The 24686-nt window shown below is 44.9% G+C and overlaps 1 long non-coding RNA gene across 1 annotated transcript in view; it reads right to left on the bottom strand.

Annotated features, from left to right (window-relative positions):
- LOC144585021 (uncharacterized) overlaps positions 1-20298 on the bottom strand; it is a 48698-nt gene extending 28400 nt beyond the window's left edge. Inside the window, exon 1 of the long non-coding RNA XR_013539526.1 lies at positions 18644-20298. This is a non-coding gene — a long non-coding RNA (uncharacterized LOC144585021). The remainder of the gene's footprint in view (positions 1-18643) is intronic.
- Between the last annotated feature and the right edge of the window lie 4388 nt (positions 20299-24686).

Below are 24686 nucleotides of genomic sequence, written 5' to 3'. Positions count from 1 at the left end.
GTGATAGTGGATGGGTGGCTTGCTATCATCCTCCAGATCAAAAACTTGAGGGGGAAATGTTGGGAAAAACCTGAGAGGGGGAAATGGAGTGGGTAGAAATCAGGGAGGTGTCCAAAACGGACAGGATCGTAATCATGGGGAACATCAATTATCCTCACATCGACTGGGCCAAGGCATGCTCGGGTCAAGAAAGAGAGACCGGGTTTCTTGACATGCAAAATGACTACCTCCTGGAGCAAATTCTCATGGAGCCCAAAAGAGGACAGGTGACTCTGGATCTAATATCATGTGGTGCTCAGGGGCTGGTTAGGGGCGGGAATGTCACGGAGTCGCTAGGGAATAGCGACCACGCTGCCATCTCTTTTGCCGTGCATGTGGGGGGGAAAGCGTCAAGCAAATCTGACACAAAACCCTTTGATTTCTGAGCGGTGGACCTCCCTCAGACAAGGAAACAAGTAAGAAAGAAGTTTACAAAAAAAATCTCAAGGGTGCATAGTCTTTTTAAAACAATGGTAGTAGAGGCCCAGTGGAAGTATACCGCAACTAAGTCCAAGAAAGTGCCGGAATACTTAACAAGCAAAGTTACAGAGGACTTAATGGGAAAGGAGGGGTCCTTCCCTAAATGGAAATCCTTCCCATATGAGGAAAATAAAAAGGAACATAAATTCTGGCAAAAGAAATGTAAGAAGATGATAAAAAAGGCAAAGAAAGACTTTGTGGAACATATGGCCAGCAATATAAGGGAGAATAACAAAAGCTTCTTTAAATATGTTAGAAGTAGGAAACTTGTCGGAGAAGCGGCTATCTGTCTGGATGGTAAGGGAGGGAAAGGGGAGGGAAAGATTTTAATTAAATGATTTTTTTGCAACTGTCTCTACGACAGACTTTAGGGAGATTCTGCTTCCTGAACAGCCCGTCTTTAATAATGAATTGAATCAGATACAAGTTACTCTACTCACGCCACACGTGTCACCGGGAGGTCTTCTCTGGAGGCCTGGAAATGGTCAGCTAGGACTGAAATGAGAAGGAGCCTTTTTCCAGCAGTAGAGGTGGCAGAAGCCTATAAAGAGATTCACACCTTGGTAGAATTTGTATATAAGACTTCAGGAGCCATAGATCTCTTGGGGAATATCACTAGGAAAATACAAGCAAAATTAAAGGCTGAAGTAGTTTCCCTGAAGAATATGGTTTTGCAAAAGAGGTTAGCCACTCATAGGATGCTCCTGCATCATGGCGGCCTGTGTGCATATATAAATCAAACATGTTGTATATACCATGATGCCTCAAAAGGATTAGTATGGGATTGTATGGTTTTAGCAGGTTCTAAAGTATGCGATTAAGGGATAAGTGTTAGGACCTTCAGATTTCCATCACAAAATCCATTGAACTACTTGATAAAAAATAAAGCATTTGATGGATTAATGGAACATCTCCACTGGGAATTAGGACAAACTCCTTCAGCCCAAAGGTGCTGCAATCCCTCAAAACAAAGAACTTGGGTTTGATCCTGATTATAGTGAAAGTACAAATCCACCATTCATATAGGGAATATAGGAGGACTGACTGCCCAAAATTGGCACAAATATCTCTTCCTAAAAACTCAATTGAGGAGTTGTGTAAAAGAAAAAAAGGCACACATTTCTTTGGGAACAATAGAACAAGCTCCAACAGGAAGTGACCCAGAAAAACAATGAACCATTTGAAGCAATTGTGCCCAGCTCCTCCAGGCTAGAAGTACAAGACCCTGCCATAATGTCTCCACAAATATGGGTCAATATTTTTCAGACCTTCTTTTTGACAAAGATAGAGCTGTTAGACCCTTTATGGATTGTTGCCTTGTCATGGTGAAGGGGCTTGAGTAATTCATAGAAGCTATGGGCTATGCCGTGCAGGGCCACCCAAGATGGACAAGAGTAGTTAGATAGCATAGCATCCATCAAATCAAAATTTGAGAGCTACAACAGCCCTGTAAGGTGGGACATAAGGCTCAAGGATCAACTTCCAGGGTCAAGGAGCAACCCTGGCCCCTACCGCCGGAAGGGGAGGGGTTTGGGGTGTTGTCAGAGGTTGTGGAGGCCCCCGTGGACCTATAGGAGGTTTACCTGGAGTTGGGGGACCCCGTGACCCTAGGGAGGCCTGACGATTGGTTCCTGAAGGGTAGGGGAGGCCTGTGTCCTTGTGGACCAATAGGCACCGTTGGAGGGTCTGTGTAGAAAAGGGGGGTGGTCCTAAGGCATGTGTGAGCATGCCTTAGGCCACCTGACTCAGAAAGTCCCTGAGGATTGGCTCCTGAAGGGTAGGGCAGGCCTGTGTCCTTGTGGACCAATAGGAGCCGTTGGAGAGTCTGTGTAGAAAAGGGGTGCCTGAGCATGCCTTAGACCACCTGCCTCAGAAAACCCCACAGCCGCATTTTTGGAGAGTTCTCCGTGGTGACCGCTCTTTGCAGTAGCTCTTTTGCCTTGGAGACGATGGCTGACAAAGAAAACCAAACTCCTGAGACAAGCCAAAAGCTTACGGGGAGACCCAAAAGGCGTTTGTGTCCCTGGGGGTACTACCAGGGGCTGGTGGGGCTATCCCAACCCTTGTGTCCCTTAGGAACCCCTACAAGGCTCAGGGGGAGCCTGCCTGAATGCCCAGAAAAACTAAGAAAAATCAAGTCTGCAGAAGACCTATACCTGTTTACCGCAAAGACAAAACAGCAGCCGAGAAGTCTAAGAAATCCGTCCTGCACCCTGATGTGGGGTGCTGAAGAATCTGATGATGAGCTCGCTAGTGCTTGTGACCAAGGGTTAAAAACAGGTTTGCAGAAACTTCCCGGAGAGACCCTGAAATCAGCAGAAGATGTGGATGGCGGTGTGCTGGCTACACAGGGAGGTGTGGGGGATGACGATGGTCCTGAGGAGCAGCTGTTGGAAGAGGATCAAGATGAAGGTTTTGAGAGTGATACAGAGCATCAAGTCAATGAGCCTGAAGTCAGCCTGGTAAGATCAATTTTCTAAAAGACGTAGTTAAGTGTCTGTTATAAGGGTTTTAAAAGCCATAGTTAGGGCTTCATGTTAGGGTTGGGTTTAAGGTCTTTATAAAAAGTACTAAAAGCTTGTTTCATTTCCAATCACAGGAGAGCATGTTTCAAGCTCAAACACAGGAGAACCCTGGATATGAGGGTGATGATGAGGATGAGGGGCTTGATATTGGGCGCACAGAAATGACTTGAAAGCGGCAGACGACAATGTTTCAAACTTACCCCGTGGAGAAGACTTTGGTTGTTGAGGCCGAGAGACGGTCCTATTTGAATCTAAAATGTATTGCCTGTGTTATTCTCTATACAGTTTGTAAAGCTAAAATGTATGCTGTGTGATTCTACTTACCTTAGATTTAGATGTTTGATTCACAATATTGTTGTAATATACTATCTTTTAATAAAGAGGGTTTATTGTATCATAACCTGCTCATTATTGTGCTAATGACAGAGATGACTGCACAGGGTAAAATACTGCACAATATCTATTATACACCCTCAACAGAGGGCAGTTTTGGGGGCCTGAAGCCTCTATTTACAGGACAGAACATTGAAGGTCAGGGATGTTTCTCAATGGCTTTCTGATCAGGAAGCCTACACATTGCATAGACCGGCTAGATTGCATTTTAAAAGAAATAAGACAAGGATTTCCAAAATAGATGCTCAATGGCAGGCAGATCTGGTCAATATGCAACAATTTGCTCAGTACAACAAGGGGTACAAATATATTCTGGTCTGCATAGACATCCTTTCTAAGTACGGCTGGGTCAAAGCACTCAAAGGCAAAACAGGCAAAGAAGTGGCCAAAGCCTTTGACACCATTTTCAAACAAGATGAAAGAATACCTGACAAAATACAGACGGATCGTGGTGGTGAATTTCTAAACAGAGCTGTAAATAGCTTATTCAAGAAATGTGGAATACATCATTTTGTCACCAGTAACGAGGTCAAAGCTGGGGTGGTGGAGAGATTTAATAGAACATTAAAAACAAAAATGTGGCGGTATTTCACGGCTAATAATACCTACAGTTATGTGGATGTATTACCACAATTCCTTAAAAGTTATAACCACAGCATTCATAGAACTATTAAATGTAGACCTGTAGAGGTGAATCATCACAATGAACTGACCATCTGGAAAAGGGTCTATGGGCCCTCTACTGGCACAAAAAAAGAAGTTCCAAAACTCAGAAAAGGGGACTGTGTGAGGGTTTCTAAAAGTAAGGGGAAATTTGATAGTTATGAACAGAACTTTACCACTGAGATTTTTATAGTGGACCAGATTATCAAAGGCACAGAGTGACCTGTATATCAGTTAACAGATTATGATGGGGAACCCATAATTGGTTCTTTCTATCCTGAAGAACTTCCGAAAATCAATGATCAGGAAGACAGAGTGTACAGAATTGAAAAGATTTTGAATACAAAAGGCAGGAGTCGAAGAAAGTTTCACTTAGTGAAATGGTTAGGCTGGCCTACCAAGTTCAACAGTTGGGTGTCTGCCTCTGAAGTTTTTGAGATCGTATAGGGCAGAGAAGCAAAATGGGTGATCATGGTTTTTACATCATACTACCCAGCAATGCCTGTAAGAAGATCTTTCCTCAAAATACAAATGCCAGTTTTACAATAATGTAAAAGGAAGAGGAAGGAGAGGCAGGAGGGAGCTGTGTTTGGGGGACATTTTAATTGGTGAGATCTTCCTGGTAGGCTGACCCTTTGACCACATGATCTGAAGGGGTGGGGCTTTGGCTTTAAATTAGTGCCTGCAGAAGCTCTAAGCCCCTTTCCTGAAGAGGAAGCAGAGGCAGGAGGGAGCTGTGTTTGGGGGACATTTTAACTGGTGAGATCTTCCTGGTAGGCTGACCCTTTGACCACATCTTCTCATTCTATTTTTTTTACTGTAATCTGCTAAATAGGATAGGCAAAATCTGGAGCCGGAGTCCCATAGACAGTTCATGTTGTTCTGCCAACTCCTGCGACGTCGCTGGAACCAGTTGTATTGGCTCTTGCCTCTCCATTGGACTATTTCAGTGACGTGGAGAGGGGGGAATTTGCTGCTTGGGTAAAAGCCTATCCTCCATATTATTCTACCCAGGCTTCGTGCTCTGGAGAGGACACTCCAGCTTTGCATACAGTGTCGAAATAACACAGGAACTAGCAGTTACTGGTTATACGTTTTGCTCGATTGGCATAGAGCATGATGCCAGGGGCTACCTCTGATGGTGGGAGAGCCGAAAAGCAGATCAATAACCCTGCACCATGCAACAATCAGAAGAAAACATCTGCTCTAAAGTTGGGCACCTGGAATGTTCGGACAATGACCCCTGGCTTTTCTGAAAATCTGCAAGAAATAGACGACGTTCGCAAGACAGCTGTTATCGACATTGAACTGAGTAACTGCCGATGGACATTGTTGCCCTGCAAGAGACGAGATTGCCAGACATGGGATCTGTCAAAGAAAAAAACTTCTCATTCTTCTGGCAGGGAAAACCATTGAACGAGACCAGGGAATATGGTGTTGGCTTTGCGGTCAGAAATACTCTGCTGAGATCCATTGTTCCACCTACTGTGGGGAGTGAAAGAATCCTGTCTCTGCAGCTCCATTCATCAGTGGGACTGGTCACCCTCATCAGTGCATATGCACCAACACTGTCATCCACAACAGAAGTCAAAGACAAATTCTATGACGATTTGGCAGCTACTATCAAAAAAGTCCCTGAGAGAGAGCCGCTGTTCATTCTGGGAGACTTTAACGCTAGAGTTGGTGCTGATCACAACTCTTGGCCCACCTGTCTAGGCCATTTTGGCATTGGGAAGATGAATGAAAATGGCCAACGCTTGCTGGAGTTTTGCTGTTATTATGGTCTTTGTGTCACCAACAGGTTCTTTAATACAAAGCCTCAACACAAAGTTTCCTGGAGACATCCAAGATCGAAGCATTGGCATCAGCTTGATTTGATCCTCACTAGACGTTCTAGCCTAGTATTACGATCACACGCAGTTACCAGAGTGCTGATTGTGATACTGATCATTCCCTGGTGTGTAGCAGAATAAAACTGCAAACAAAGAGATTGTATCACACTAAAAAGGAAGGCCACGTATAGATACCAACAAGATTCGCAATCAAAGAAAAGTGGAGGAATTTGCCCAAGCGCTTCAGGAAACCCTTCCAGGCCCGGCTGATGTGAATGCACCTGAACGATGGGAACACTTCAAGAATGCTGTTTATAACACTGCCTTGTCCACATTTGGCAAGAAGACCAAAACGACGGCTGACTGGTTCAAAGCCCATTCGGAGGAGCTGATTCCAGCCATCGAGGATAAGAGGAGAGCTCTAGCAGCATACAAAGCCTGTCCTAGTGAGTACAACTTGCAGGCTCTTCAAGCTGCTCGTAGCCAAGTCCAACAGACTGCCAGGAGATGTTCCAATGATTATTGGCTTCAGCTCTGCTCTCAGATACAGATAGCAGCGGACACAGGTAACATCAAGGGAATGTATGACGGTATCAAGCAGGCTTTAGGTCCAATACAGAAGAAATCTGCTCCCTTGAAGTCTACTACAGGCGTGATCATCCAGGACCGAGCACAGCAGATGGAACGCTGGGTCCAGCACTACTCTGAGCTATATTCTAAAGAGAATGTAGTAATGGAAGAGGCACTAAATAACATTGAGTGCCTGCCTCTCTTGGAAGAGCTGGACAGTGAACCAACTTTAGCAGAAATAAAAGCGGCCTTGCCTCTGGCAAGGCACCTGGAAAGGACAACATCCCCGTTGAAGTTTTGAAGTGCTGTAAAGAGATCATCACCACTGAGCTGTATGAAGTCTTTTGTCTTTGCTGGAGAGAAGGTGGAGTACCACAGGACATGAAGGACGCAAACATCGTCACATTGTATAAGAACAAAGGCGACAGGGGCGACTGCAATAACAACCGTGGTATCTCTCTTCTCAGCCTTGTAGGGAAGCTTCTGGCCCGTGTTGTGCTGAAGAGACTTCAGGTGCTTGCAGAGTCTATCCAGAATCACAGTGTGGTCTTTGAGCTAATAGATCCACCACCGACATGGTTTTTTTTTTATAATAATAATAATAATATAATTTATTGTCATTGTAAGTATATACACAGTATACCATACAACGAAATTTCCCTCAGACAGTTGCAGGAGAAATGCAGGGAACAACAACAGCCACTCTTTGTGGCCTTCATAGATCTCACAAAGGCCTTTGACTTGGTTAGCAGGGACGGACTTTTTAAAATACTTCCCAAGATTGGATGTCCACCTCAACTCCTTAATATCATCAGGTCCTTTCATGAGGAAATGAAGGGCACTGTAGTTTTTGATGGCTCAACATCAGATCCCTTTGACATCCGAAGCGGAGTAAAACAAGGCTGTGTCCTTGCGCCGACCCTGTTTGGGATCTTCTTTGCTGTCATGCTGAAGCAGGCCTTTGGAACTGTAACAGAAGGTGTCTATCTCCGGACTAGATCAGATGGAAAGCTCTTTAATCTCACTAGATTGAGAGCGAAGACCAAAGTCCAACTGAAATGCATGCGGGACTTCCTCTTTGCTGATAATGCAGCCATTGTTGCCCACTCTGCTGAAGACCTCCAACAACTCATAAATCATTTTAGCAAGGTCTGCCAAGACTTTGGACTATCAGCCTGAAGAAAACACAAGTCATGTGCCAGGGCATGGACTCACCTCCCTCTATTACTATCTCCATGCAAAAACTGGAGGTTGTTCATGAATTTGTGTACCTTGGCTCAACAATCTCTGACAATCTCTCCCTAGATGTCGAGCTGGATAAACGCATTGGGAAAGCAGCTACCATATTCTCTAGACACACAGAGAGTATGGCTTAATAAGAAGTTGACGGCATGCACCAAAATCCAGGTCTATAGAGCCTGTGTCCTGAGCACACTCCTATACTGCAGCGAGTCCTGGACCCTTTGTGCACGGCAGGAGAGGAAACTGAACACCTTCTATATGCGTTGTCTCCGACGCATTTTTGGTATCACCTGGCAGGACAAAGTTCCAAATAGAGTAGTCCTAGAACGAGCTGAAATTTTCAGCATGTATACAATATTGAAACAGCGAAGTCTACGTTGGCTTGGGCACGTCGTGAGAATGGCTGATGGTCGGATTCCAAAAGATCTCCTGTATGGAGAATTAGTGCAGGGAAGCCGCCCCAGAGGGAAGCCACAGCTGCGTTACAAGGACATCTGCAAGTGGGATCTCAAGGCCTTAGGAATGGACCTCAACAGATGGGAAACCTTGACGTCTGAGCGATCAGCCTGGAGGCAGGTGGTGCATCATGGCCTCTCCCAATTTGAAGAGACACTTGTACAGCAGACCGAGGCAAAGAGGCAGTCCCAAAACAAGCAAAACCAGGGAGTTGGACAGGGGACAGATTGGATTTGTCTCCAGTGTGGAAGGGATTGTCACTCTTGAATTGGCCTTCTCAGCCACACAAGACACTGTTCCAAGACCTCCATACAGAGCACGATACCATAGTCTCTCGAGACTGAAGGATGCCTACAGAATAATGTTACCCAGACCCTTAGATTTGATTGGGGTTTGGGAAGTCGGTCTAGCTGAGATACAGTATCCTCGGAGCTGGTACACAATCCTTAAAAATGCCCCGTTTACCCTTTCTGAGGGTACAAATAAATGGTCCTTTCAGTTACACAGGGGCTATTACAAGGACATCCCTGATCTTCTGAACAACATGAATGATACTATCAAAGAAGCTATAGATCTACAAGAAGTGTGGCTGACCTACGACACGTTCATGGGCAAAGTTAGATTCACGGGTCCTGAAAGTTACTTCTTCGCAGCTGGTGCTGAGTTAGCCCGGATTTTGGGTGTCCCTCCAGATGAACCTGTCAGAGAAATACATCATGCTGCAGATCTTGCCGGAGGTTTCAGCTCTTTGTACGTCTATACTGATATTATAGAGCATCAGATAGTGGGAGACCACTCTGTACCTCTGTTACGCTGTATCCCTGTTAGGGGAGAAACCTACGAATGTATCACAATTACCTACGACAAACCACATTACGTGCTGATGAGTAAGAATCACATCAACACGATAACCATTGAAATAAAGACCGATCAGAACCAAAATGTGCCATTCACTTTGGGGAAAGTTGTTGTGAGGTTGCATATTCGCCCCAGAAAAGGTTGTGCTTAGGAAGAGAAAAGAAGAACGTGAAAATGGTGGTGTTAAAAGACTACAGAGATATCAACGTTTATAGAGCTTACTATAATGCACAGGCCGGTCGTGGACTTTCATGGGGCTGTAAATATGTACGGTGCAAGGCTGGGGGGGATTTTTCGTGGGCTGTTCCAAAAGGCCATCCCTCTCTTGAGGAGAGGCTTTGAGTTTATTAAACCCCACATTAAGACGGCTGTGCATAATATAGCGGGAGACGTCGTGGGGCATGTCATGAAAAAAGCAAGACCCCAAGAAGGCTCAGGACTCACGTACCTTAAAAGGGGCGGAGTTAAACGAAAAGGGGGCCATCTACGCCTAGGTCCTCCTAAACGGTCTAACAGCGGCTTGCCACCCTAACTCTTGACTCCCTACTTTAGCATTCCAATTCCTTAGAATGAGAAAAACATCTTTCTTTGGTGTCAGTTCTAGGAGGCGTTGTAAGTCTTTATAGAATTGGTCAATTTCAGTCTCCTCAGCATTGGTGGTTAGTGCATAAACTTGGATTATTGTGATGTTGAAACATCTGCCTTGGGTTCGTATTTGTATGAATCCAAGACTCTCTACTTGCAGAATAGCGAAACAATATTGGATAGGAGTGCATTCTGTGTTACAACAAATATTGCTTTGTAAGGTTCCATTAACCCCAGAACTGTTTTTATTGAATATGATACCAGATAATATAGAGAAACCAAAGAAGTGTATAGTTTTATATATATAGTCACCACAGCCAGAATTCTCTATGCCAAAAATTGGAAAAGTCCAGTGGTACCGAAGCAAGAAGAACTTACAGAGAAGATAGGGGAAATGGCAGAAATGGACATTCAATCAGAAGTGATGAAGGACTGTCCTTTACAAAAGGCAACTGAAAGACGGGACCTATTCTACAAATGGCTAGAATCACCAGACAGTGGTTGAATAACATAGATTAAAACGTGTACTAAAATCTGGAAGGCAGAAAATAGTAGAAAAGCGGAGTTTGAATTTTGATATTGCAATATGAATGGAAAGGATGTTAGTATATTTTTGATTCTCCTCCCCCCCTCAACCCCAACCCTTTTTTCCCCTCTTACCTTCTGTATCCCACACCCTAACCCAAGTTATCAAAACAATTTAAAAATGTAAACAATGCAGTAAGAACCGAAAGGCAACATAGAGAGACTGGGGAAAAATTCTTCCAGCAGAAAACAGACTCATCTAGTACCTGTCCGTCTCGCTAAGGGCAAAATGAGCCCTAGCTAGCATATGGAATCTCAGGGGCTGGGTGTATATATGTATATGCATATATACATGTATATATCTAGAGGATTACGGCACAATTTCTCACCTGCAAGCTAGTGCTGCTGCACAGAATCCGGCCCCTTTAATCGTTACTGATGGACACTGGTCTGCCAGCAGATAACTCGTATAAATGCTGTAAGCCGCCCAGAGACCTTTGGGAAGTGTGGGCAGCATATAAATTAAATAAATAAATAAATAAATAAATAAATAAATAAATAAATAAATAAATAAATAAATAAATAAATAAATAAATAAATAAATAGTACTCTCATCATCTCCTCCAGGGATGCTTTGCAAAATTGGAGGAATACAAGTGTCACAGAGACCCGTGTAGAAAGAACAATACAACAGAACATGGCCAACCGTCTCCCCCACACCAGCCTCACAAGGACGTAAGCGCTCTTCGTAGGGAATGTTCTTGTGTCTGCCTTCCAGCCAGGACAGAAGGAAGTACATTAAACTCTGCTCATGTAAAAGCTTTTCTCTATTTTGGGTCAGAATATTCAGATAGCTTGCAGGTAAAAATGCTTGACCATCATCTCTAAAGCCAGGATGGGCCGTAGCTGTGCTGACAGGGTGTTGCAGCTCACAATCTGTGATGCGCTGGGGTTGGTCCTGTTTTGCTTTGGTATAGCCCATTAACAATATAGCACTTCCCGAGAGGCCCAAATTATTTAATTTCTCATCCATAGATCTTTCCCATCTGGATTGAAACTTGTCAGTTAGCACAAAGGGAACCCAACCCCACAGGGGTGAAGAACATTTTTAACCAAAAATTTAACTTAAGTATCCATGCCCAAGACTCTATCAACATCTGGCCTGTTTCTAATCGTAAAAGTACATTTGGCACACAACTCGGGACTCCAAGAACGGTTCTCAGAAATTTCGTTTGAACGGACTCCACTGCAGTAAAATTTCTGTATCTACACCACTGTGCACCATAGAACATCTGTGCAAACACCTTGGCATTGAAGACCTATATGGCCGATGGTATATACTGACCTCCTTTATTTTTTTATTATTATTATTATTATTATTATTATTATTATTATTATTATTATTATTATTATTATTATTATTATTATTATTATTATTATTATTATTATTATTATTATTATTATTATTAATAATAATAATAATAATAATAACAACAACAACAGCAACAGCAACAGCAACAACAACAACAACAACAGCAACAGCAACAGCAACACAAAACGCAGCATCCACACTAAAATTAAAGAACATGAGAGACACTGCAGACTAAAAGAACTGGAAAAATTGGCAGTAGCTGAACATGCCCTAAAACAATCTGAACATGAAATTCTATTTCAAAGCACAGCAGTACTGGATAACACCAGCAACCATTTTGTTAGACTACACAGGGAAGCCTTTGAAATCCACAAACATCAGCACAGTTTGAACAAAAAAAGAAGACAGTCTAAAACTCAATAAAGCCTGGCTCCCAGTACTAAAAATACAGCCTGCAAAAAGGTAAACAAACTCTACCCAGCCACAAGGACGGGTGATCACTGCACACTGAAGATTAGCTAATGACACCCATCAATGACAGTGACAGATCATCTCTGCTCCTTATCACAACAATATGCTCATAACAAAAAAAACCTGATCACCATAATCAACAAAGCTCCTGAAAAGGACGAAAGGTATCCCACAGCTACAAATAACCAACCATCCCATGAGCTACACCAGAACACAGACAGAGTTTTAACTCTTGTCCTCTGAAGATGCCAACCACAGAGACCGGTGAAACGTTAGGAAGAAAAACCTCCAGAACACGGCCAAAAAGCCTGAAAAACTTACAACAAAGGATGATATTGTAATAACAACTGAAACGATTAAGGGGCAAGGAAAGGCTGTGAAAAACTGGAGTGCACCTGGTTGAGAGGAGCTGCATGGAGTTTGGTTAAAGCATCAAACACGTCTCCATCAACATATAGCAGTGCCGTTTAACCACTTCAAAATTTGACAACTGAAGACTAGATGACAACATGCCACACATTTCTGGTAATAAAAAGGGCAACGAACCCAGTAATTATCGACTAATTACATGCCTTCCAACAATGTTCAAGCTCCTCACACGATTGCTGGCAAGATCAATATCTAAGCATTTAACTGAAAACTCCCTCTACCCAACTGAAGAGAAAGGGAACTTTAAAAAAGTCAAGAGGCACAAAAGATCAGCTGCTTATTGATAAAATGATACTGAAGAATACAAAAAGGTGAAAAACAAACCTTAGCATGCCCTGGACAGACAATAAAAAGTCATCTGACTCATTGTCACACAGCTGGATTGACACCTGCCTAATTTATAAAAACATGGGATTAATAAAAACATGGTCAAGAAATTGAGGAAGTTAACATCAAATGAGGAATATTTCAAGGGAATTCTTTGTCACTACTGCTGTTTGACATCTCACTAATCCTTGTGTCAATAATTTTAATTAAACCTGGATTGGACTACCATATTTCACAACAAGCAGGAAAAAAATCAATCATCTGTTATAAATGGATGACCTAAAACTAAATGCAAAAAGTTCCACAGAGATAAAATCACGGGTAAACAGTGCAAATATTTAGTTAAAATATCCAGAGGAAATTTGGAATGGACAAAAGTGTCACTCTGTCTATTCACCGTGGCAGGATTAAAAAAACCTAGATGGAATATAGAGTTTTTAAAAATGGCAATATTCTAAAATCACTTTCAAGTGGTGACAATTCTAAATACCTTGGAATACTAGAAGCAGACAACATCATGCAGACAAAAATTAAAGAACTGACAGAAAGAGAAACTACCAAAAGAGTTTTTTCCCTTTCTTTTCCCCATCTTGTGCCACATTACAATTGTTGTTTTTTACTTTATTATATTGTTTTTATTCCATTTTTCATTGTTAGCCGCCCAGAGTAGACTTCAATCTAGATGGGCAGGGTATAAATCTAATAAATCAATAAATAAAAATACTGTGGAAAACCTTAAAATCAAAATTAAATGGGGGAAATGCAATCAAAGCCATAAACACATGAGCTGTTCCAGTAATTAGATACCCAGCTAGAATAATAGAATGGAATCAAAACAAATTAGAAGAACTGAATCAAAAAAGGAGACTATTTTGAAAACCACAGAAACCAAGGCTCAATAAAAGAAACAAGAACTTGAAAAGAAACAGTTAGAAAAATAAACCACTACATGGACAACACCTGAGAAATACCGATGGAAAACGTGATCCTAATTCAACGTGGGCATGGCTAAAACTGGGGACCCTTAGGAAAGAAACCGAAGGCTTGATTTTTCCTGCACAAGAACAAGCACTCCAAAGCAACGTGATGGAAGCTAAGATCCAAGGGGTTAGTGCTAACAGCACATGTCGACTCTGCCAAGACAAAGATGAAACCTTATCACACCTCATCGGTGAATGTCCAAAGATTTCACAAACAGATTACAAGGCTAGTGCACTGGTCATTATGCAAAAAATAGAACTTGCCAGACTTCAAAAACCCGTGGGAACATCAGGTAGAGAAAGTGTCAGAAAACGAGGAAGTCAAGATCTTGTGGGATTTCTGGATCCAAACGGATAGACACCTTGACCAGAGATGGTAGGAACAGAAAAAAGAAATGCCCGGATTATTGACATTGCCATTCCAGGGGAGGCCAGAGTTGAAAATAAAGAATGGGAAAAACTAACAAAGTACAGAGACCTGGCCATCGAAACATCTTGCCTCTGGGTGCTGCCAGTTTGGCCATACTAAAAAATATCGAGGACAAGAGAAAGACTTGGAGATCAGGGTCATCCCAGGATTAGGAGGAGAGATGTTCTTGGGGAGAGACTGGCTTCAAATAGGAGACCTGGCTGAAACAGCAGCAGAAGGACAAACTGGGGAGGTGGAGGAAACGACACCAGAAGAAGAGGTGTTGCACGTTTCGCACAAACACACTTTTCCCAGTGTAGGAAATGGGCAGCCCCTCCCCCCAGGGGCTCTCCTGCCCCCTTTGCTGTGGGTGGGAAGAGCCCAGGGGAGGGGGGGTGTTGAGGGTCTGGGTTCAGGTCAGGGCCTGATTTGCGAGGCCAGGAAACTCCCTCCCTCGCAGGGGCATCAACTGCCTTGGCTGCCAGATGGGCGATATAGAAATGAAATATCATCCTCATCATCCACATCCCTCCGTCCCAGCCAGTCCCGTCTTCTCCCCCCTTCCAAGCCTCCTTCCCGAGGGGGGGGAGTATCGGGGGGAGGGGGGACCGCTGCGGCTTTCCCACCCTCCAGACCAGGAGCGATGCCAGCGAAGGGGCCACGATCCGCAACCCCCCCAGAAGCCTTCTCGGAAGGGAGGTCAAGGGGGGGTGCAAGGGGGGCAGTCCCAAACCTCCCTGCAAACACACACACGCTCACTCAGAAGCAGAAGCTAGGCAGTCCCAAGCTGCCTCCTACCGCACACTCTCTTAACTCAGTGGTCAGGGAACAGGGTTAAATTACCCCAAAAGGGGGTAAAAAATGAAAATCCTGGGGGTAATTTTGGACGTGACCCTAACCTGTGTGGAAAATATATGATGTTATGCTGTTACAATGTATATATCTGTGGCAATGGCAGGCCTCATGCTAAAACTGACTAGTTTCCAGTAAGGATAATCATCAACCTGCTGTCTATTGTCTCTGGGTAATGTAGTTAAAGTGTCTCCCTCAGGAATGTTTACATTGTCTGTATATTTGGAGTTATCTATGCCTGTTTACTATTAACTGTCTGTTTACCAGCCTGTCTGTTTACCAACCACTCTGTTTACTGATGCCTGTGAATTCAAGGAAATTAGCTGTCTCTGTTTACCAGCACTCTGGTTATTCTGGCTGTGTATTCAGGAAATTAAATGCCTCTGGTTAAAATAGTATTGATTAACTAGAGCAAATGTAGTAGGGGATACAATAAAAGAAGAGGAGGCGGGGGAACAGGAGATTCCGCCTCTGAACAGCTGCCATACACTCGAGTGTCCCGTCTTTTCTTTTCCCCCTTGCTGGGCGAGGGGGAGGCTTCATCTACAAATTCCTGTACTGAGACTTCATCTGCAAGACCCCTACTTCCCCTCATCTTGCAGATCCCGACACTAACCCCCTTCCCTCCTCCTCCTCTTCTGCCCAGAGGGGAGGTCCCCAGCTCCCTGATCGTCCCCTTCCCGCCCCCTTCATCGACCTGGCTGGGAAACTTTGAAGTACACAAAACCTTTCATAGTTAAAGATCCCCTCCTGAGGCTTATTTCCTAAACTGCTAGGCTTTGGTGAGGGTGGATACCAAGAACAACTGGGTAAAGAAGGGGACTTCTGACAGCTAATTCTCACCTAAAAGAGCTGGCCTTCCGTTGTGCATTTTATTGGAATGTAAGCAAGTGCCCAGAACTCTCTATAGAGAGTTGCAGAAAGATATTTTTTAAAATACCCAGAAAAAGAGCCTGGCCCCCAAAGCCCAGAGACCATATAAAATTCGGATTGGGCCCCTCCTCCCACTTGGTCTGCAATGCATGGAGGCCTTGCAAGTGGAGGGAAGTGGGGGCATCTATTTTTCTCTTGTGCTTCCTCGTCTTCCTCCTTGAGGGGGGAAATTTGGAGGGGGGCAGATGGGACGTCTGGGAGGGGTCTCGATCTCCCCTCCCACCTGAGCAAGACACCAGGGCTCTTTCTCCGTGCATGTCCTGGGTCCTCCTTGGCTTTCATGCGAGGAGACCCCCTTCTTTCCCCAGATCCTGCAGGCACCATTTTGGGGGATGACAAAGGCGGAAAGGAGGGAGCGTCGCTTGGAGCTCTTTCCCTCCCCCCCATTTCTCCTTCCTCAAGGTAACCCCCCCTCCAGCTTCACTCCCAGGTGGGAAGCGGGCTATGCAGTGCAGGGGGAAGGAGGGAGGGAGGGGGAGAGGGGGGCTGCAAACGGGGGACAAGAGGGGGTCCCAGAATTGGGGCTTTGGGGCAGAAGAGGGGGTCAGCTGGGCGCGACGGGGATCCCTTCCTCTCCACCCATGCCTGGCCTCCCATCTTGAGCCTCCTCAGGAATCCCCTCCACTTGTCTCCCCTCTGGATGCCTATATAATGTATGTAATTACTTCACAAACCACTGTAACTATGTCCAATGTTTACTTCTGCCAATAAAGGATCTATCTATGTATGTATGTATGTATGTATGTATGTATGTATGTATGTATGTATGTATGTATGTATGTATGTATCTATCTATCTATCTATCTATCTATCTATCTATCTATCTATCTATCTATCTATCTATCTATCTATCTATCTATCTATCTATCTATCTATCTATCTATCTATCATAACTCCTATGAGGCTGGATGGAGAAAGGACTCTTAGATCTGCCCATTATTTAAAGAAAAACTGTTCTTCTCCTAAAAAGATTTCTTTAACACAAAATATAAGGACAATATACTCGTGCCTGGTGGATTTAGAAACAGGCCTCCCTGTAAGGACAGACTGGGCGTGGTGAGGGAACACAAATGGGGCGTTGAGATCTGGAAGCGGGACCGGTCCAACAGGGTTCAAAAGGATCCTTTGAAGGGTGGGTCAGCATGGTGGAAATGAAAGAACCTGCCCGGGAAATAAAGTGCTGGAGAGTGAACGGCGCCTCCATGACACGGGGCTGGAGTCGATGATCCAGAGGGTCCCTTCCTGCTCGGCAGTTCTAAGAGGATGGGCAGACTCCAGAAGTGGCATCTCGCACCAGTGAAGTTATGATTTCTAACGCACGTCTCTAGTGGAAAAAGAGGTTAGTTTCAGGATTTCTGAGGGCTCTGGAAGAAACCTGAGGCATTTTGAGAGATTTAATGAAACCGGAATGATTCCTAGGCAATCCGTAATCAAATCTCCAGAGTTAGCCTTACAAATCACTTTATGGAAGGGCTCAGCAAATCTACTTTATACACCTTTTATAAGCTACGTGTTAGATGGCCAGTGTGATGAAATGTATTTTTCTAATTAGAGATGGGTTATGTAGTCATGTCTTAACCATAGAGGAATCCATTTTGAGTCTGACACAGGCTAAGTTCTGGAAAATTACTAGTAGTTATTTTCAGCTTTTCTTATCGCTGCAGCTGGAGAGAAAAACACGGCAGAGTCAAAATATCTCTAACCTGAATGATAAACAATTCTTTGGTGTTGGTGGGAAAGTAGGGCGTACCCTATGCTAATTCTTGCCTTCGTGATTGGTTGAATATGTCAGGAGGGGGCAGGTTGGAGAAATTTACTGGAGGTTGGAAAAAGTAACTCAGAGAGGGAGAAGAGAGTTTTGGGATTCTGAAAACATGGCGTCGCATTTCTTTGATCCAAGCGAAGGAACCTAATTCCACAATATGGACTGCGTAAGAATATCGTTTGTTTACCTTAGTTTATAGTTTAGTTTTTGTTTTGTTTAATAGTTAATTTTTATAGAAGGTGCTGAACCGTTATGCTGTTGCTTAGAAATGAAACTGTAGAGAAATGCTTTCTTTGTTCACTTAAATAAACTTATGTTGTTTAATAATTGGCCTTTCTAGTCCTTTGAACAGAACAGTTTCCCTATAGCTAATTAATTTGGCTTACGTTACCAAAATTGAGTCATTAAACAGTAAAGATGCGGCATTAAGTGGTTTCTTTTTAGTAAAATCGAAACAGACTTTAAATGCAGGCTGCCAAGAGTTCATGTCCCGGGAACTGTGTTGACTCAAGCAGTTAACTTCAAATGGGAGTGAATGGAGCCTGGATTTTCCTGTTTCGTGGTTTTTGATCTCATTTATGGGACCAATAACTCACAGCCAGAATATCACACTAGAGGAAAAATTAACAAAAAACCCTTCAGGCAGCCAAAGGAATGAAAACTCTTCAGCTCCCCCCCCCCTTTAATTTATTTATTGAGGAGGGGGAATCTTTCATAGATATTGAGGAGAAGCAAAGCTAAAATCAGTCTCTGAGGCTCTTACATTTGGGGGGATCATGAGCCAGGATGAAATGTGAACATTTTAAGAGCATGTTTTGAACCTCTTATATCCCACGTCTGCAATGGGACAAAGAGTGGGGTGGGAGGAGGGAGTAAGTAGTGGGAATGGCTATTGCATTGTGTATGTACTAGACATTTTTTTAAAAAATAAAGTTACCTGGAGAGATGTCGTTCCCAGAAATCTCCAGCAGGAGGTCCTCACGCAGAGATCTTAAGCCTTGATCCAGAAGATCCCACGCTCTGTTGGGGTCAATACGGGGTCACCTCCTCAAAGGCCACTGGAAGCGGGAAGGAGAAAAGAGTCTTACTAGGTGGAAAAGGTCCCACAAAGTCCCAACTCTGTTTAAAAGGTTTAAAAATAACAGGCATGCTCTGAAGTTCAGCTTCAGTAACATGAGTCACACATCCAGTTTTCTGACAAAGAGGACAGCTGGGACAATTACATCTGACTGATTTTGAAACACTGGGCCAGTAGAAACAAGGAGTAATTCTATGCAACGTCCTTTGGAGACGAAGGTGGCCAGAAAAAGCAGCATCACTGGGGAGGAAGGCAAACCAGAGTCAGCCGCGTCCCTTTATGACGTCAGAAAGGGATCACTTTTCTGCTCCAAACAGAAACATCTGGGGAAAATGACCTGACTCAGAGGCAGAAACCTCTGCCTGAGCAGACAGCACTCCCTCCCCCACTTTCCAAGTTTAGAACCTCAGTCTTAATTAATTGTTCATCAGGCTCCGGCTGCCCATCAGTCACTTCAGCATGTTTTGAAGGCCACGAACTCACCTTCTCCAGCTCAGCAATTTCTCTGTTTTTAAGCATTCTGTGCAGCCATGGGGCCTTGATTTCTTTGTCGTGCCTAATCAACCAGGCAAAGCAAAGATACCCGTTTCTTTCTTCAGGATTTAGGAATTCTCACTGGTAGCCCCCTTTTTCTCCTGGTCAGAGGGCCTCAGGCCGCCCAGAATGTTAAAAACAGTCCTATGGGTTTTAAAAGGCAAATGGGCAGAGTGTGTGGAAATGCTGGTTTAAAAAGGAGAAAACAGCATCTCTCGCACGACACGGCGGTCGTGGCAAAAGAGCCACAGAGCAGACGGGCGTTGGAGAAATCAGCTTTCCCGAGGATGACCTCCCTTTCCTTCATCCTTTCCTTCATCCGGCCTAAAGGCTGACAGAAACAGGCAGCGACTCGGGTTCAGAAATGAATGGCCGCGGCTTCCCTTGAGCTACAGAAATCATCCTGTCAGAATGCAAAATGAACAACTCTGGTGACCTGGAAGGGTATCTCTTCCCCAGAATAGCCTCGTTCTGTCATTTCTCCCCCCAAAAACGTGCTAGCCGGTTGCAGAAAGAGTCGCCACCCGAAACGCACCGACTCTCACAGGCGCCGAAGCCTTGCAGACCCTGAGGGAGGTTGAAAGAACTCCCCACACACAGACACACGAAGAAAAGGCTTGTTTCAAAGACCCTTTCGTGCCACGTCTCAACCGCCCGGTTCCTCTTATGTCCTGTCATGATCTCCCCCTGACCCAGGCTGGACACTGCCCGGGCCCCCCACCACCACCCATCGGACATGTTTGGGGTGAGATTTGTCATCTGGGTTCCTTTTCTCTTTTCTTTAAGGGAAATGACTTGGAGGAGAAGAAGGAGAAGGCGGGAAAACTCGCCTTTTTGGCCTTCCTGGCAGGCAGAGCGGGAGGGAGGCCCTGTTGTGTGTGTCTTTTGTGGATATGTGTGTGTGTGTGTGTGTGTCCCTTGCACAAACTGACCGGGGGGCCCCCACCACTCCTTTTTGCAAGCAGGACGGCTCGTCGCCATCTTTCAACTTGCCCAGAGAGAGAGCCGGAGCTTCCTTCCTTCCTTCCTTCCTTCCTTCCTTCCGAGAGAGCCGGGCGTGTGAGTCGGAAGGCCCAGCCGGGGCTCCTGCCTGCCCCTTCTTGGCCCCCCCAAGAGACCCCCTTCTCCCCTTTGAATCCCCCCTCCGCCTCCCTCTCGAGGAGACCCAGAGGGGGAAAAGCATTGCCTTGGCTTCCACTGGATAAACAGGGCTCTCTCAGCCTGGAGGCGCTCAGCCAGGGAGAGTCCCTGCCCCGGGGGGGGGCACCCACAACCTGGGGGGGGTCCCCTCCTCCTCCTCCTCCTCCTCCTCCCTCTGACAGGCTCTACCTTGAAGGGACGTTTTAAGCCTCCCGCTCCTCCTAGAAAAACCCCTTGCCCGCGATTCTGAAACCTGTTGGGGAAAACTCAGCCCCCACCCCACCCCCAACTCTCCCAGGGACGGGGGGGGGATGTTTCTAAAACTGCCTCTAAAACCCGCCCAACGGCCTTCTCTGAGGGGAGACGTTCTGGCCGCCTTCTCCACTGCGCAGGCGCCACAGGTCCCCCCACCTCATGCCCCCTCTGTGGCCAAGAGGAGCGCATGCGCAGTAGGGAGGGCGAGCCTAGCAGCCAGGGAGGGGATCTCGCGCGTGCGCAGAGACGAGCAGTGGGTGGGCTTGGAGGGCAGCCCGTCAGTCACTCGAGAGGGAAGAAAGGGGGGTTCTTGCCCAGCCAGCCTTCCAGAGGGAGGCGCTTCTGCCCGGAGACAGGTGACGCGTTAAGGAGCAGGAGGAGGAGCGAGTTCTCATTGGGTCTCCATTGTCTTCTGGATGGAGCCAAAACCTCTCACCTGAGCGTCGCCGGGTTGCCAGGCAACCCCCTCATAGACGCCATTATTAGATGCCCTGGAGGGCTTCTGCCCAGCAACGGGTGACGCGCGAGAGGAGCGAGTTCTCATTGGATCTCCATTGTTCTTCGGGGAAAGGCCACTTTGCAAGGGGAGGGAGCGGATTCCGCTTTTTTTGGGGGGGGCTAAGGACTTGCGGAGATGGAGGAAAAACGATCTCTTCTCCTCCCCCCATACCTGGCCTCTTCAGGATCCCCCCCTCCCAGTCTATGGGGTTTGAAGGGGACTCTTCAGAGGCTCTGGATGGAGGAGAGGGGAGGGCCGACAAGATCCCAGGCTGCAGGAAAGGGGTTGTGGGGGTGGGTGGACGGATTGCCTCCCTCCCTCCCTCCCTCCTTGTGCCTGTCTGTTGGGGGTGTTTCTCTGTGTGTGTGTTTGGGGGGGCTTCTTTGTTGCATTGCAGGAAAAGCCTTCCCCCCCCCCCAGGAAAGCAGGGCAGAAAGAGAGAGGCCCAGGAAGGCCACGGGTTTTGGGGCAGAGGCGGAAAGGAGATCTCCCCCCCCCCAAGATTGCTTGCCGTTCAGAGGCTGGGATCTAGAGACAAGACTTCAAAGTTGGGCTTAGGGCCAGGAAATCCGTCTCAAAGCAAAAAAAGGAGCACATCTGGAAAAAGAGGCACAAAAGGCACCCCCCCACACACACCATCACTTTCTCCTTTTCTTCAAGGTTTCTCCATGTTTGATTTTTCCCTTTTTTCCTGCAATGGGATTCCTCCAACATTGGCTTCTGTGACAAATCCAAAGTGCCAGGGTCCCGTTAGCAAGCCCGCCACGATTTGGCCCCTCCTGCTCTTTGCAAGGGGGGGCACCCCAAGAGAGGCCTGGAAAACCACCCCCCAGGAGCCAGGCTTTCTCCGTGATGGCCTCCAAGCACTGGAAGTGGATTTCCTGGGGATCAACCTGCCTGCCGACCTTCAGGAAAAAGGAGAAGGAAGGCTGAGCTTCTCAAAGAAAGCCTTTGGAACACAAGGGTTTTTTAAAATGTATATATCAATGGTGGGTCTCTCTCTTATCTCATATCCCCTCCTTTCTCCTCAGAAAGGCCAGAGGTGGCTTACATCATAAGAAGGTAATATTTAAAGCTAAAAACAGGAAATAGACAAATAAGGAAAAAAAAGAATCAAACTAATAATAGTAATAATAGTAATAATAGTAATAATAGTAATAATAATAATAATAATAATAATAATAATAATAATAATAATAATAATAATAATAATAATAATAATAAAATTTATTGTCATTGTAAGTATATACACAGTATACGCATACAACGAAATTTACAGACACCTAGAGACCAGACACATGCACACACATAAAATTCCCCAAACACTCCTCACCCACTAAAAGTCCCCCACTAAAAATACAAACATCCGCAGGCCAAGTAACACAGTCCAACTAATTATTCACTACTGGTGGTCTTTAAGCTCATTATTAATTACAATTATAGCTCTGGGATAAAAACTATTCAGAAAACATGTGGTCCAAGTCTTAATTGTTCTATATCTTCTGCCAGATGGTAACAGTTCAAAAAAGTTATAAGCATGATGGTAAGAGTCTCTCAGGATGTGATTTCCTTAGACAGCGGGATGTGAAGATGTCATCCAGGGTTGGTAGCTGGAGCCCGATGATATTCTGGGCAATTTTAATGGTTCTCTGTAGAGCTTTTTTGTCCGCTAGAGCTACTCCCAAACCATGCCAGAATGCCATAGGTTAGGACACTCTCAATAGTGCTACGATAGTATGACAGTAAATGCTGTGATAAATTTAACTTCCCGAGCATTCTCAGGAAATACAGCCTCTTCTGTGCCTTCTTCATTAGCATGTTGGCATTTATAGTCCATGAGAGGTCCTCTGAGATGTAAGTACCCAGAAATTTAAAACTACCAACTCTCTCCACTTCCTTGCCATTTATGTACAGTGGTAAATGTACATTTCTCTTCCTCCTAAAATCAATTATGAATTCTTTAGTTTTTTTGATGTTAAGTGTGAGATGATTTTCTTTACACCAAAGTAGACTCATTGTTCTTATTTATGAGCCCCACCACTGTCGTATCATCTGCAAATTTGATAACTGCATTGGTGTTTTACAGTGGGGTGCAATCATGTGTGTACAGGGAATAGAGGAAGGGACTTAGCACACAGCCCTGGGGAGCTCCTGTACTTAGTACCAGGGTAGAAGAATGGTGACATCCCATCCTTACTGACTGTGGCCTATCTGTCAGAAAGTCCTTTATCCACACGCAGATCTCTTGAGGTAATCCCAGGTTGATCATTTTAAAAAACAACCTATTTGTTAGAATGGTATTAAAAGCAGAGCTATAATCCACAAACAACAGTCTCGCATAAGTTCCCTGTTGTTCTAAGTGGCTCAATACAGTATGGAGTACAATGGACAAAGCATCATCAGTAGATCTATTTCTCCTGTATGCAAATTGCCATGGATCCAAAGAAGGTGGAAGACTAGCCTTAATGTAATCCAGCACCAATCTCTCAAAACATTTCATAATAACAGATGTTAAAGCTACTGGTCTATAATCATTGAGAGATACCACAGCTGACTGCTTGGGGACTGGCACTATAATAGATGTCTTCAGGCAAGTGGGGACAGAACACTGCAACAAGGATAGATTGAAAATATCCATAAAAACTCCAGCTAATTCTGCAGCACAGCCCTTAACAACTCGTCCCATGATTCCATCTGGTCCAGCTGCCTTTCAAATATTAATATTCCGGAAAGCGCGTCTCACATCTGAAATCTGCAGTACTAGTGGTTGTCTGTCGATGGTAGATTCTAGTGATGTATTATAGACAGTAGGTGCTGGAATAATGGTTGTTCCTGTTTCCACCTCAAAACGGCTGAAAAATTGATTTAACTGCTCAGCCAAAAAATCACTGCTGCTACACAGACTTTTTGTCACTCTGCCCTGTGATTTGTCATAGGCCATGCCATACTCGACGAGTGTCAGAACTCTCAAGATGTTGCTCAATTCTCTGGCTGTACATAGCTTTGGCATCCCTAATGCTCCTTTTCAGTTTAGCTCTGGCCTCTCTATACTGTAGTTCATCACCAGAATGAAAAGCAGCATTTCTGGCTTTTAATAAAAGGCGTACTTCTCTATTTAGCCAAAGCTTGTTATTAGAAAACACTCGTACTTGCCACACTAAAAACAGTATAAAAATGAAGCAACAACCAAGAAAGCACAATAAACCTTTTTAAAAACCCTATTGAAATCATTCATAAGGGGCAAAAGAGATCCCTGAGGAATGTCACAGGTCAAAGGCCAGGTTGTCCAACTGGACTCCCCCAGCATCACCTGCTGAGTTCTCCCCTCCAGGAAGGACCGGAGCCACCTTTAAAAAGATCCCCCAAGTCCCATCTGAGAGAAAAAGACCCCGAAGGAGACCGTGGACGATGTTATCGAAAGCTCAGGAGAGGGTCCAACAGAACCCAAAGGGGACACACACCCTCCCCTGGTCC

The sequence above is a fragment of the Pogona vitticeps genome, chromosome W, assembly GCF_051106095.1.
Source record: "Pogona vitticeps strain Pit_001003342236 chromosome W, PviZW2.1, whole genome shotgun sequence".
Lineage (NCBI taxonomy): Eukaryota > Metazoa > Chordata > Lepidosauria > Squamata > Agamidae > Pogona > Pogona vitticeps.
Note: the sequence above shows the minus strand (reverse complement) of the source record. Positions and strands in the feature narration are given on the sequence as shown.